At 41.3% G+C, this 14,596-nt stretch overlaps 1 protein-coding gene across 7 annotated transcripts in view; it reads left to right on the top strand.

Moving 5' to 3' along the window:
- Positions 1 to 7,573: 7,573 nt before the first annotated feature.
- The window catches only part of PUM2 (pumilio RNA binding family member 2), a 66,993-nt gene continuing 59,970 nt past the window's right edge, over positions 7,574 to 14,596 (top strand). For 5 of the 7 annotated variants that reach the window (XM_054179887.1, XM_054179885.1, XM_054179889.1 and 2 more), the window contains exon 1: positions 7,749 to 7,858. The gene's annotated coding sequence lies outside the window, so the exon portion shown is untranslated. Of the gene's footprint in view, positions 7,859 to 8,031; positions 8,118 to 14,596 lie in introns of those variants that run through there. The other 2 variants (XM_054179890.1, XM_054179884.1) reach the window with 2 other exon arrangements.

Here is a 14,596-nt window from a genome sequence, read left to right as displayed (position 1 = left end):
TCTGAAATAAGTCTTGAGCCCAGAAGAAAAACTGAGGCAGAGAGAAAACTCACCTCAGGTGCCCTGTGTGAAAACAGGAAGAAAAGAGGACTCATTAGAGGTACGTGTTGGTTTTGGCTGCATAGTAGCTGCTATGGGGCTATGTTTTGGATTTGTGTTGAAAAGTGTTGATAACACACGAATGTTTTTGTTACTGCTGAGCAGTGCTTACATAGAGTCAAGACGGCTTCTCCCAAGGGGTAAACTGTGAGTGCAGGCAAAGCTGGGAGGGGACACAGCTGAGACAGCTGACTTCAACTGACCAAAGCGATATTCTGTTTCATATGATATCATGATCAGCATATAAAGCTGGGGGAAGAAGCACATGATGGAGCCCTGCTATCCTGGAGATGGATGAACACCTGCGTGCTGACGGGAAGTTGTGAATTAATTCCTTGGTTTGCTTTGTTTTTGTGTATGGCTTTTGCTGCACCTATTGAAGTGCCTTTATTTCAGTCCATGTTTTTTTCTCACTTCCACTCTCACTCTTCTGATCCTCACCCCCAGCCCACTGCAGAGGAATAAGCAAAGAGATGCATGAGGCTGACCTGCAGGCCAAGATTATGCCATGACAAACAATCTGCCTGGGAAGTGGGTGCCCTACAGTGTCTGACTCTAAACTTCTACCTTTCCAGTGCATTCTGGCTCTTCTCATATCTAAGCCCTGAATCCATGCAGCTTTGGGCCTTCATCCCATTGGAGATGACCTAAAATCCCTTCCGACCCTTATCATTCCATGGTTCTGTGACCCACCAGTTCCACTTGTGGTGCTGTCAGTTCCTGTGCACCCAGGGGCCAGCAGTACTTGGTTGCCCAAAAGGGACCAGTGCCTCCAGCATTCCTTGCAGCACAGAGCTCTGGCTGGGATTGTGAAATTGCAAACGGGAGCTGCAGCTAGCAAAAAACCCAGCTTGGGCTACTGGGAGTAGTTTAAACAGAGCTTGTTTAAGTTTGGACAGTAACTGCCTTTCCCTGCCATGTTACAAGAGCCGATCTGAGCCCAGGGGATTAACAGGGAATCTCAAAGCCAAGAATTTACCATCAACCGGATTAGTGCTTCCTGCCTGGGTCTGCGGATAGCCTGCAGCAGAGTTGCAGAGGTGAGCTTGAGAATTCAAGGCTTGCTCAGTAAGGACTCAGCATGTTCTGGTTCTGCAACTATAAAACTTTGAAAGATTTGCTTTTGGTTTACAGATGTTCTGCATGAAAATGTATTTGATATCCCACAAGTTGACAATCAGATACTGAAGATTTTGTTTAGATATCTTACTGTATTCAGGAAGAAGGTACTGGTGTTGTACTACATGTCCTCTGGGCTGCTCTACTGAGCTGGACATAGGGCAGTAATAGTCCCAACTCATATATTGCATAGGTGGGTGCACACTTAAATAAAAGAACTGTTACAGAAAATAGTGATGGGATAGTACAAAATAAGAACCACAGCTGAGAAGAAAGTGACAGCTTTCATGAGTATTGATCCCACTGCTGCTTGCAAAGGTTCAGAGTTGTGACAAAGTTCAGTTTACAAATATTTTATTTTTATTGGAAATTTAAAAAAAATTATTATTAGAAATGTTTATAACAAAACTAGAAAAGATAATGTTGCTTCTGATATGATCAGAATAGCATCTTGAAGCTAAGGTAGCAAAGTATTGCATTTTTACCACTAGACACTGCAAATGTCAGAAACTAATATAAGCACAGATCGTGCCACCCACAGGAGAGTATCTGTATGAGGGTTCAATCTCAAGGCTGCAGGAGCAGTGACTTTTGTTTTTGTAAAAACAAGCCAAGCAACAAACTACAAAAATCAACGCTCTCAGATGGATGCTAGCTCCAGGATTCCTCACTTTGGTGCTCCAGGCAATTATTGCATCAAGTGCCATTCCTATATTTTATTTCACCCACTGAGGGAGTATTATACAAATTTCTTCCTTTGTTCATTTTTGTATCCACATTTCCTGGTTTTATTGAAATAGAAATATATACACATATATATACACACTACATATATAGAGAGAGAGAGTGTGCAAGTATGTCTGTGTATATATATGTGTATGTGTGTATGTATGTATACACACAGCGTTCCCAACCCGTTCTGTTTTCTTTTTCTTTTCCCAGCAGCACTTTCAATTAACTTCAACAAGTTCTTTCCATTTTTTTTTTCTGTACTCCTAAGAACTACTTTTAAATTTTGGAATTAATTTTTCCTTTATTTATTAAGTTTAATTCAAGATTAGATTATCTTGTCCCCTGTATGAAGTCTGTTTTGCTGGGCTATTATCAACTGAATGCCGCCATTTTAAATACCAGAATATGAATAAATGTTTTCATTAAAACTTTCTACCAAGCAAGATTAAAAACAGAATTAAAACATGGCTATATCTTCAACTCCAAAACTGTTCAATAAGTGAAAGGCCTTCCTATGCTTATGAGTATAGTAATACTTTCAGCAATACCAAATTATTTTATTGTTTTTAAACAAACTTTACAACATATGCTTGGAGCTTATTATATAACTTCACATTCACTGTTAAGTATTTTTCTATAATAAAAATATCTTCTGTATGATTCTTGTCATAGACATCACATAGCAATACTAGCCCAAATCATTCCAGTTCTCCTTTGGTGAAGAGGGGCTGATGTAATTGAAAATACTAAACTCAATGTCTTGAAGGATTTCACCAAAACTGATGCCTACTGTTTAATGAAACCCTGGACCAGAAGTGACATTTAAGGCCCACAGAAAGCAGCTCCATTCCCCCACTTGCCCCACTGTTGCTGTAAAAGCACTTTTCATCCTGAAACTCAAAAGACCAAAGGGCCGTTTGCATGCCTGCCTCTTTTCTTAATTGCTGGGGCAAAAAAGAGGGAACATCCAGCTTTGATAGCACAGCAGAGCTCTATAACAGGAACACTAGAAGAAGCATTCAGAGGACAACATCCAGAAAGAAGAACAGGGTAACATTGCATGCAGCACTGCACGAAAGTTTTGTAAGCTGCCTCTGCCTGCTTGCTTTGTCGGGGTCACAGTACGGCGTGCAGGGTGGGGCTGGGTAAGCTTATCCTGCATTGAACTGACTGTTGTCAACATGCATATGGCAGATCACTCTTCCACTGCTCTTCCCCCACACTGGGGTAGGATGTGCTTCAGCAGGCAGACAGGTCCAGTAGGAGATCAGGCTTTGTCCCTACATGTCCAAAACATTTAATTTGTGCTGTAGGTATAGGCTGTACAATTGACTCTGGGACATACTTAGAGCACTGTTAAGTGGGTGTCCTGGGATAAGCTTAGCCAGGGTCAAGGGGGCTCAGCCTGTCCCTGTGCTAGTTACTGCCTAGCTTCTCAAAAAGGTTGGACAAGGGGTTAATTTTAACAGTGTTTAATTGCAACCTCACTTTGAATCTGCCAAATAGCAAGGAAAAAAATCCTGGAAAATTCACATATGTTATGACAGTCTTTCATATCTCTGGTTGGTGCTTTATGAAGTTGTAACAAATAAGTATTTTGAGGTTAATGCTTCATCTTGTACAATGTTAACAATGGGAAAACTAATCATCTTGGGAAGATAGTGATGTCTTGAGATTGTAACTACTCCCATCTGTATGCTTAGGTTACAGCTATAAATAGGTAAGAATAAAAGGAAGGATGACATGGATTACACATCTTTTCTTTGCCTTACAGGGGAAGTATGTGTGGGGGCTGGGGACCAGGTTTTAATTCCATTTGGTAAATTTTTATTTGAGATTGTTTGAATAAAAGAATTGTGCTTAAAGGCTTGGAAGGCTCTTTCTGGTCCCAAATCATAGTTTCCTAATTGGTCTTGTCAGTGCTGTAGTCAGCTGATAAATTCATGGCATAATGAGGATGTCCAAGAATCACTCTGAAGTAGTACTGTTCTCTTAAATGCAAATTGGATGAAACTACAGATGTTGCCTTCTAATTCTTAGCCTTTAGCCGAAATGAGTGGAAAGACTCTTATGTACACACACAAACTTCCTGTTTTGCAGTCCACTAACAGGATGCATTATGAGGGAAGAAGTTTCCAGATGAACTGGATTTCCATATGGATCCAGCTTAAGCCAGTAGGCAAAGCAAAGCCCCAGGCTGTGGGGTGTGGTCTGGTGTCTACTTTTCCTGTGCCGGGGTAATGGGAATTAATTATTCCCATTGGAGTTAATATGGCTGTGCTGTATTTTACTATTCAGATTATGTGTCCACTCATGGACATACCTTGTTGCTTGTGGTTGGTCCCCTTGATACTGTGTAAGCAATTGATCATTCCTATTTGAACAGCTAATCTCTGCTTCCCACTTGCAAAGCTCTTTGCTCCTAGTGTTACAGGAATAGAAAAGGTATAGCTAAGGGAGTAGTGGGTTCCTCCCCAATAGCTCCTGCAGAAAAATGAAGTGTTGCTCTTTATTCTCACCCTGCCTTTTCCATTTTCTACTACAGGCTTACCCTTGGGACCCCACCCAGCACTGGGGCGTGTGGATGCACAAACGGCTGTTTGGCCCTGATAGGAGATTAGCTGAAGACAGGGGTTCTGTATGGAAAAAAAAGGGAGAACAGACTTAGAAAGAGAACATTCAAAAACCATTACCTCAGCTAAATTAATTTGTTTGTTTGTATGTATTGGAAACCAAAGAGGTACTTCAGAAGTCTGCAAAACCTGCGGATATAATTAAAGGTAAGCCCACATATGTATGATTACACTGTCACTATTTATGTAATACTTTATGCAATACATGCATAACATTGACACCTATTTTTCAGTATGATGGTTCTCAACCATTTTGTTTATGTTCAGAAAGCAAGCTAGGATTTCCTTTCCCAAATATATCTCTGGCACTGTACATTCACTGTGCTGTGCCTTGTTGCTCTGATGGGCTGACTGGCACAGAATACAGCTTGGGTTCTCTATGTGGAAGCGGGGGTAGCAGGTATGTCTCCATGCTGTAATGGTGAGTCTGAATGAGGGTCTTAATCAGCTCTGAGCTAATACAGCTGTGCTGCGTTATGGTATTCAAATGATGTGTCTACTCATGTAGACATATCTTGTTGCTTGAGGTTGGTCTCCTTGATACTGTGTAAGAAATTCTGAGGAGCTTCAGGTATGGTTAAGACAAAAGAAAAACATATAGTCTAGTGATTACACTACAAGAGCAAAGATTACTTCAGATGATGAGCATTACCCTACACAAAGTCCACTTGGCACTGGGCTGCCTGTTCAGAGCTCTATGAGAAGAACCTACTGCAGCTGGATGGATTCTTTTTAGGAACAAGTTATTTACCATGAGGGTAGTGGGACACTGGAACAGGTTGCCCAGGCAGCTGGTTGGGGTCCCATCCCTGGAGACATTCAAAATGAGGCTTGACAAGGCTCTGGGCAACCTGATCTAAGTTGAGGATGCCCCTGCTTACTGCAGAGTGGTTCTGACTAGATGACCTTTGGAGGTCCCTTCCATCACAGACCATTCTATGATTCTATGATTCTGTGATATGGCAATAGGTGGAAGGGTGTTGATGAAACAGAGCAAGACAAATTACATAAGCCAAAGTACTGTTGCAGATCTTTTTTATACTCCATAACTGTGTTAATGTAGTTTATCTGAAATGGCTGGAGTGTAAGCAGAGCCCAGTCAGATGTTAGCACCTCCTTAAAAATAGGAATAGCTAAGAAAAGCATTTTATAATGGAGTGCCACCAAGTTAAACTATCAGAAGTATTGTGTACTCTTAAACTTTCCACTCAGGACAAAGGTAAGAGAGAAAGACTTTTCTTGCACTATTCTAGCCTGAGCCAAAAACTGTAATACCATTATTAAATTGTGAGGCATGTGGTGGTGGATTTTTGTTTTTCTTGTTTTAGAAAAATACTTTAGAAAATAATTGTATTTCTTAGCTCAGATCCCAAACTGATTGCATTTCTCTTTCATAATGAGGGTGGTTTTTCTCAATACTGAGGAATAGGTTGATGTAGATGTCATTCAAGCTTATGCTTATCAAACGCATGTTAAGTTCTTCCTGGACATTTAATGCTTCATACAGACACCAAGGAAAAACAGGGATCCCAAAAAGGTCTGAGCTGGAGAACTGGTCTAATGCAGACCAGCTGCTTGAAGTGTTCAGGATGCCAGGAGCATACCAGGGTTTTCTTCAATCCCAGACAGTTTGTGTGAAGGGAAGGTTGTGACCTAAGACAGTCTCTGAAGGCCTTCTCTCCTCAAGTGAGCAAAGGAATTGGCTTTTCATCCGTGCAGCCTCCCTGGAGACAGCCCAAAGCTGGCAGTGGGGCAGGACACTGGGGATCACAGGGATTAGCCATGAGAGCAGCAGCAGACTGCAGACATCTGGGTACTTAGATGACTAGTACTAAACCAAAGAAATAATTTTCATTTCTTGAGAAAATGTTTCTATCTTTATCAAGAGCTGGGAACTTTCATGTTTTTAATCATGTCTATAAATACTGAAAACAGTGAGGGGTTTTTGCTTTGAGACATCTCTATTTTTAAGAACACAGTTGGTAGTCACAGACATTTCACCCCCACAACTGCAGCCACCAGCAAGCAGTAGCACCAGCACACATGGTATTCCTGCACCCTAACTTGCCTGCTTTCACCCTGCTTGTACCCAGAATGAGTCACTGGTAGAGCCTCCTTTCTGCCTCCAGATATATGGCCAGTAGCAGCATTCTGAACGGCCACTGCAGGACTGATAACCAGATTTAGTCTGGAAGGTTTCATCTGTGGATGGCATCTGCATGCCATTTCCTGAAATGGAGTATTCCCCAGCCAGACTTAAGAACTGGAAAAAAAGGCAAAATAGCAGATTTTCTTGTGAAACCGTTGTTTTAAATTGACACTGACAGGCAGAGGTGTTTCTCAGGGGATGCTAAGTAAGCAGAATTTACACTCACACTGAGCCATCACTAGCAGTGTTTACTGGCATCCAATACAGTATTTACCAACAGCTACATGGGACATCCTGCATTTAACTCTCTCCCCCTCTCTTTCTCTCTCAGGAAATCTCTTTCCCAAAATCACCACCCAGCAACTACCAGCACAGTAGTTAATCAATAACCACGGCGATGTGTCCGTTTATTGTAAAAACACGGTATCCTGCCCTGAGGGCGGTGCTTGGAGCAAGGTCCTCAGGAGCCATCGGGCACCCCTCAAAACGGGCCTCGCCTTCTCCTTTGTCTCCTAACCCCAGACATTAGGGGCGGGCACCGCCTCCGGCCGCCCACCTCTCCCCAAAAGCGAAAAATGAAAGTGAGAAAAAAACCCCAACAAAACACCAACCAAAAAACCAGCACCCCACAAACGCCGTGTTTTGGCCGGGTGGTTTGATGGAATGGAAGGGGACGGTCCACTCTCGGCGCGCCCGGCCGGCACGGTAGCATTAAGGGGCGGCGGGAGGAACGGAGGGGAGGGGACGCGCCGGGCGGCTGGTAGCGCATGCGCGGCGGAAGGGGCCGGGGGCTGCCGTTTCGCTCGTGCTCTCTGCCTCTCTCCCGGGCTAGAAAGCGCATGCGCTGTGGCAGCGGCAGGGGCGAGCGGCGGCGGCGGGGGGAGGTTTGCCGCGCTCTCGCTGTCCCTCTCCCTCCGTGTGCGCCGGGCTCGCCTTCCCGCCATGTTGTTGTGAGCCCCTCGCGGCCCAAGGGGGGGAGGGGAGGCAGGAAGGAGAGGCGCCGAGAGGGAGGAGGAGGAGGAGGAGGAGGAGGTGGAAGGAGAGGGGCGGCGGGCCAGCGGGCAGGCAGGGGTGTCCCAGGGCCCGCTCCGGCTCCATCGCTGCGAGCAGCGCCGCCAGCCAGCCTGTGAGTATTCTGTGGGGCCGGGGCAGTGCTGACTAGGCCGCGGGCGGGCGGAGCGGGCGGGCGGGCCCCCCTTCCTCCAGCCCCCTTTTGTCTCAGGCCTCGGCTGCGCGCCGAGGGAGGGGAGGGAAGAGGGAGGGGAGAAGGAGGGCGGGAGGGGGCCATGTTGTGGCAGGTCACCGGGCGGCGCGGGGCCTGCTCGGCGGCTGCCCGCGCGTCGCCGCCTTTGTGTCCTCCCGGCTCACCGGGGAGCGGCGCCGAGGTGGGGAGGGAGCGCCGTGAGGGAAGGCGGCGGTTGTGTGAGGGAGGCGGGCGGTGGCAGTGCTGCGGGTGGGGGGCAGCATTGTGTTCTAGGCGAGCCGAGGGGAACGGGGGCATGGGGAGCAGTTTGCATCCCAGGGGGTTTAGGAGGCCAAGTTGTTGCCTAAGAGGAGTCCGAGGTGGGTATGGGGACTTGAACCCTCGGACGCGGTCGAGCGTTCAAGTGGGAAGAGGGTACTGGGGCGCGTACACGCGTGAGGGTGACGGGAGTTTGGGGCAGGCCCGGGGAGGCGGACACAGGGCACCGGCTGTTACGGTTTCGGTACGAAGTGTTGAGGCGCTGAAGGAACCTTGAGACATAGGGCCGTCGTTTCGGCTGCGCCACCGACAATTGCGTGCGCACGGAATTTGGATAAAATGGTCTTTGTTTAAATGTACCGAAAATGTGAAAAAAATATAAGAATATATACATATATATAATTTTTTGGGGGTAGTCTTAAGGATAATGACTGCTTTCTGAGGGTGGAGCAAGAAGGCCAAATGCTTTTGGTAGTTAATACCAAACAATGAAGTGTTAGGTTTTAATTTTTCTTTAAACATGTCTGCACAGACTACAATAACAAAAGTTCAGAAGAATGCCAGCTGCCCTGCGTGGATCGTGCTTACAACTAACAGTTTGGGTTTTAGTCTCCTTGACAGTCATTGTGCAAAGATATAATTTTTAAATTGTTATTATTATTTTTATTTTATTGGCATTGTTCTTTTGTATTTCATAACCTCATACTCTCATTCCTTGAGAGAATAATTAATATACTCGAGAAACTCTCTTTTATTCTAATTTGCTGTTTTAAGCAAGCTTACTTAACACCAAAATGTATAGCAAGTTTCATATGTAATGTGATAAGGAGGTTATATCAGCTGATTTTTCTGAGTGATGTAGGCGTGTATGAGCTATATAGGTCATTGCAAATGAGAATCAGTTAAACTTACATCGCTTAATTGTTTGCCACATATATGCTACATGTTAACACAATACTTTCAGATTTATTTTAATTTATCTTTTACTGGAATCTTTGTTGCATCTCAACTGAGAGTTCAGACCGTTTTAGTTACCTTGAAGTTGATGGTATAGCTCTTCAGGTATGTGGGATATGAGTGAATTTGAAATAAAAATACTATTCCATGTTACCATTTTTTACATACAAAACATAGTCTTTTGTTATATTTAGTCATGTCTGGCTTTAAAACCAAATGTTAATAGCGGTTGCAGTTCTGTTGAAGCTAAGAGAATTGCTGTCTACCTTTCTCTGGTCTACAATTCAGTTTGTGTCAGTGTGACTATAAATACGTTAGGTAGGTGGGAGAAGGAAACTCGAATAAAAAGGGAAACTATAAAATTATCATAAAATTCTCAGTGTAGTTTGGGTTATATGCATAGAAATGACACTAAATCACCTAACAAGTTTTCTGAAGTGTTCAAAGTTAAAATCGGGATTTTTTTTCCCAGCAGAATGGTTAATAGGCAAATGCCTGTGTGAAACTGCTTGATAGTGAAGATTCTTCACTTTAATAAACAAATATTGCATGTAGGAGAAGTCATTATTAATTGTTTTTTTTGCATTCATAGAGAGTGGTTCTTTTCTTCTCTAGCATCATTATATAGTACTTAATGTTTTTCTTTGATGTTGGGGATATTGGTACAGTGAGGCATTTATAATCTTGTCTGGTGATTGAACTAATAGTTCAAGAAGCAGTTGGCTGAAAAAGTTGGACTCACTTGTCTTTTGATGAGAAGATCCCTGTTATTATGACAGTATACATTAAGTCTTGTGTAGTAGTGCATGTTAAAAGTTTTATGTACATGTTTTCCTCAAGATTTGTGTTCCTAGGTGGTTCTTTGCAATATTCTCATTTGGCCAGGTATTGCAGATGTTTAGGGCAAGTATGTTAACAAGACATCGTCTTGTTCAGTGTCTGTGAACTAGATCTGATTTTCAACAACATGTTCTAGTTAATTTTTAGATATTTGCGCCACCACCTTCATTTAATGTGTGTGTGCATTTGAATAATCACACTTTTTTCTAAAAGTATTCACCTTGATAACTCCTCCCCTCCCCCCCCCCGCTTTGTACAGTGTTTTCTATAATCCCCAAATGATTAGACCAAGTTTTGATATACAGACAACTAATCCGGTAGATGGTTTGAGTTCCTCCTGGGTCTTCATGCTGCTTTTTCAATGTGAAATTATTAAAGCATTCAGTCCATTTGCAGTAAAAGGAAACCAAAATTCTCTTGAATGTTAAATTCTTTGAAATTCATCTCCCTTGGAACAAGTGTTAGCACATTGTACTTTCCAAAATTTCTAATAGAAATCCTACAAAGGAAACAATGTAAAATTGTAGAGTAGCCATGCTTTGTAAGTACTTCTCATTGTGTGTATTGTATGTATAGATGAGAGAGTTCTCAATCTTCCTTCTCTCCAGTAAATGTAGTTCGAGAATGCTTACCTCGTTTAATATGAGGTTTTCCCACCCATAACATAGCTCTTGTCTTGATTATCCCACACAATGAAGCCTTTCCAGTGTTGTCGTAAAGCCGGTGCCTGGGCTTTTGTCTCAGAAATGGGACTAGAAGTCTTTCCTTTAAGCTTGCTTTCTGCCTTTAAAACGACAAATGGCCAGTTACGTTGTGCTTCCAGTAATGAAGTTGGAGTCATACAGTGGAAAAGAGTTTTAGATTACACCAGAACATGTAAACTTACTCACTCAGTTGTAGTTACTTGGGTATAGTTTCAAACAAGTTGCATGAAATTTATTTTATAGTAACAGCTTGCATACCAAAACTTTATAGCAAGATTTAGTTTGAATCCCACACAGAATACCTGCTGTGGCTTTTAGAATAGTAGGCAAGAGCTTTTCAAGCTGGTATGTGAAATGTTTAGCTTACAAATAAGGACCAGATGTCATCTCTAGTAATATCTTCAAAGATTATATTTCATTATTGGGTGACAGATTTTTTTTAAATTTTTTTTTTTTCCCCCTAAACATGGCTTTTTAAGAACAGTTGTAGGAATGTAGAAGAAATATGTCTGAAGGGATTATGATGACCATCTTAGGAATTGAGAAAGAAATGTAGAATTCTGATATGTAGCAAATCTATCACATTAATTATATACACTTGACTTTTTTCCTAGCTACTCTGTATAGGCATGTATTTCCACTAAACTTCAGAGTGGTGATATGATCCTCTGCCCTCCACTGGCTGTGCCAAACATCCCATCTGAAGCCTTTCCAACAGGGAGGTGTTTACGTCATGTATTTGTGTGCATTGTGCTAAGTAATCTGGTGTACATTTTGTGATGTAGATTCCTTTCAGTTTTAATTCTTCATACAGTTCTAAGATTATCTCTTGCTTCATCCATGCTACTGAGGTGTTGGCAAAACTCTCAGTTACAGATCATAGGTCTAGTGGCATACTTTTTTTTTTTTTTAACCTCTTTGTGTGGCTGAAGTTTCATACAGAATTTGTTCACAAATCTTTTCAATGTTAATTTTTAAAATCTGGGCTGGTGTCTTTAGTTCCCTGAGTTTTTATGTGTTTACTGCTACACACTAGCTGAAGCTAGACTTCCTGGAGGCAACTTGGGGTTGTTGAGCTAAAAGTAGCAGGTCTGTTGGACACATTTTTCAAGTATCTTCCTGTTACTTCCAGTATGTTACATGTTGTTTAAACTTGAGTTTTGGGCATGCTGCAATGTCAGTCACCTAATCTGAAGAAGTTGCAGAACTGATCCTAGTAGGATGTTTTGACAAAAAGTAAATATCTACTGTAACACTACTAAGACAAAGTAACTTTTAGAATGTTAGTCATAAACACAAGACTGTTCAAGGTTATAAAAAAATCCTCCTACCATATAGCTATCTATATATTGTATATCTCCCTAAGGATTGGACATTCAATAATTGGTAATACTAGATGGAGAAGGTGAAATTGTGTAGAGTCATTAGATGACTGTGGGTTTTGGTTTTTTCCCTACATCTTCAGACCTAAGTGTTCTATTCTGATTGAATACCTTTCTATATCTATCAGTTTTTATTGTTTGGACCTAACACTTTTGTTTAGCGTGAAAAGAGAGAAAAGAGAAATTTCTTGACTTAAAAATACTGGGTTTTTTTCTTCAGTACTTAGTTAAGATTGCAAGTAGTATTTGGGGGTTTATATATGTATGTTAGCATAACAATCTAATAAATTTACATAATATAACTGATGTACTATCAGTTATAGTAGATTAAGAGTGTGTGGAGATAAAGTGTGTGTTGAGTGATAGGTATTTTTTCCTGCAAAGGATTTTGTCAGTATGAGAGAGAGGATTTTGCTGTTGTTGCTTCTACTTATTTCAAGCCAAGACTTAAATGTTTCAAGAATGAGCTGGCAAACTTCATTTTAATCTGGTCCTGAAGTCTTTGTTTTGTGAAAACCCCAAAATGTACTATCATGTGGGTTAGACAAGTTTGATGTTATTTGCTATGTTGGAACTTCACATAATTTAACACATTTGAAAGTAAAACTGAGGCTGGTGTGTAAGATGAGATGTAGTTCAGACAGAGGACTTGGTTTTCTGTGCTACTTTTTATGATTGTATGAAATGCATAAAATCTTATGTAGAGTGTAACAGAATTAGTGGGTTTACACATCATGCTTAGTGATGATGTAAAAGAAATTACTCCTATTACATTTAAAATTGCCTTTTTTTTTTCCTTCCCTCAAGTAAATATGTGGGCAAACATTTAAAGTCTGTAAGACTCTACCAGTTTGGACTCGAGGTGAGGAAAAAGTTCTTCACTGAGCGAGTCATTCGTCATTGGAATGGGCTGCCCAGGGAGGTGGTGGAGTCGCCGTCCCTGGAGGTGTTCAAGGGGAGATTGGACGTGGCGCTTGGTGCCATGGTCTAGTTGTGAGGTCTGTTGGAACAGGTTGGACTTGATGATCCTTGGGGTCTCTTCCAACCTTAGTTACTGTGATACTGTGATATATTGCCTTGTTAAAAAAAAAAAAAAAAGTCTGTAGTATGTTATTTGTGTTAAAGGCCTAGTTTGGTAATGATGTTTAAATTTTAAAGTTGAAATCAAATATTTTGACAATGAACATTGTTCTTGTGTAGCTTGGACGTATAGGAGCTGCAGATTTAAGAGATGTGGGAAAGCCTTTTATGTTATCAAGACTCAATTGTTTTAGGTTGCTACGTGGAATGAACATTCCATGTGTGCTAGGTGTTAATGAAGTGGTGTTGCAGAGGACCAGAGGAATGATGTATGTTAACATTGGTCAGGAAGCCAGTGGTGTTGGAATAGGAGTTACCCTAGCTGGAACAGTACCTTGATCAATATCAGGGCCAAGTTCATCTGGAAACACTCCTCTCACCATCTTTGCAACTTCAGTGTCAAGTCCTTCCAAATTCCAAGTACACCTCAGTTTGCTTACAGTTGGGTATTCCTTCCAGAGGCAGGCCAGAGGGCAGCTGAGTGGCTACTCCAGCAAACATTGCTGGCTAACACAATTAGATTCATATAGATCATTTGGTAGGCAGTTTATTTCTTTTTCATTGAGATGATTCTTGTCTTGTGTTGAATTCACATCTTTATGAAAGAGATGTATGAGTTAAGATATTTTTTATAATCTGTGGTAACCTAAACTATAACACTTCCACTTAATTTTCTTAAAGCAGATATAAATGTAAAATAATTTTGACTGTTCAGTTTGAACCATTCCTTTAACTTAGATAAACATTTCAGATTTCATTGAATACCTATGTTGGTTTTTTTTAACCAGGATTCCATCAAATCATTAGATTTGAATTTATGCAAAATAGTTTGTTTAGTTTGAGACAAGACTAGCTTCTGGTAGGCTTTATGTGAAAGTGGTATAGTTTAACACATTTTGTTATTCTTGCAGGTAAAAAAAAAAGTTCCAGTAAAATAGGAGTAGTAGAGTTAAGCACAGAAAAAAATTTTCTCCTTTTGCAGATAGTGCTCTAGGAGGGGAAAAAAAAAATCCTATTTTAAGCTTTTCCAATGTGTTTAATTGAAACAGCTTCCTAATTTTTCTCTTTAAAACTTCATTCTGAATTTCAGAGGAATGGATTTTTTTTTTTTTGCCAGGACTCTTGCAGTGTGCCACACTTTAATCCACGAAGAACTTTTTGGACCTTCTCAAGGACTTAAGGAATGTGTTCAAAAAATGTAGTAAATACAGAATCAAATGTGAGTAAATGAAATTTGCTGACCTGAAACATGGGAATATTTGTTGTGCCTTTTGGGATTTTTTTAGGCATCTACTTTTTCTCATTTCTTGGTCTTCTCCCCCACTGTTTTTACTGTTTTGTGGGACTTTTCTTCCTATTACATTGATCTGTGTAGCAGGAAAACCAAACAAACATTGTTTTCCATGGCATCCTGCTTTGTGCTGTATCACATTTTGTAT

Source organism: Dryobates pubescens, chromosome 3 (genome assembly GCF_014839835.1).
Source record: "Dryobates pubescens isolate bDryPub1 chromosome 3, bDryPub1.pri, whole genome shotgun sequence".
NCBI classification, from domain to species: domain Eukaryota; kingdom Metazoa; phylum Chordata; class Aves; order Piciformes; family Picidae; genus Dryobates; species Dryobates pubescens.
The sequence above is the reverse complement of the archived record's forward strand: the minus strand, read 5'-3'. Positions and strand labels throughout refer to the sequence as shown.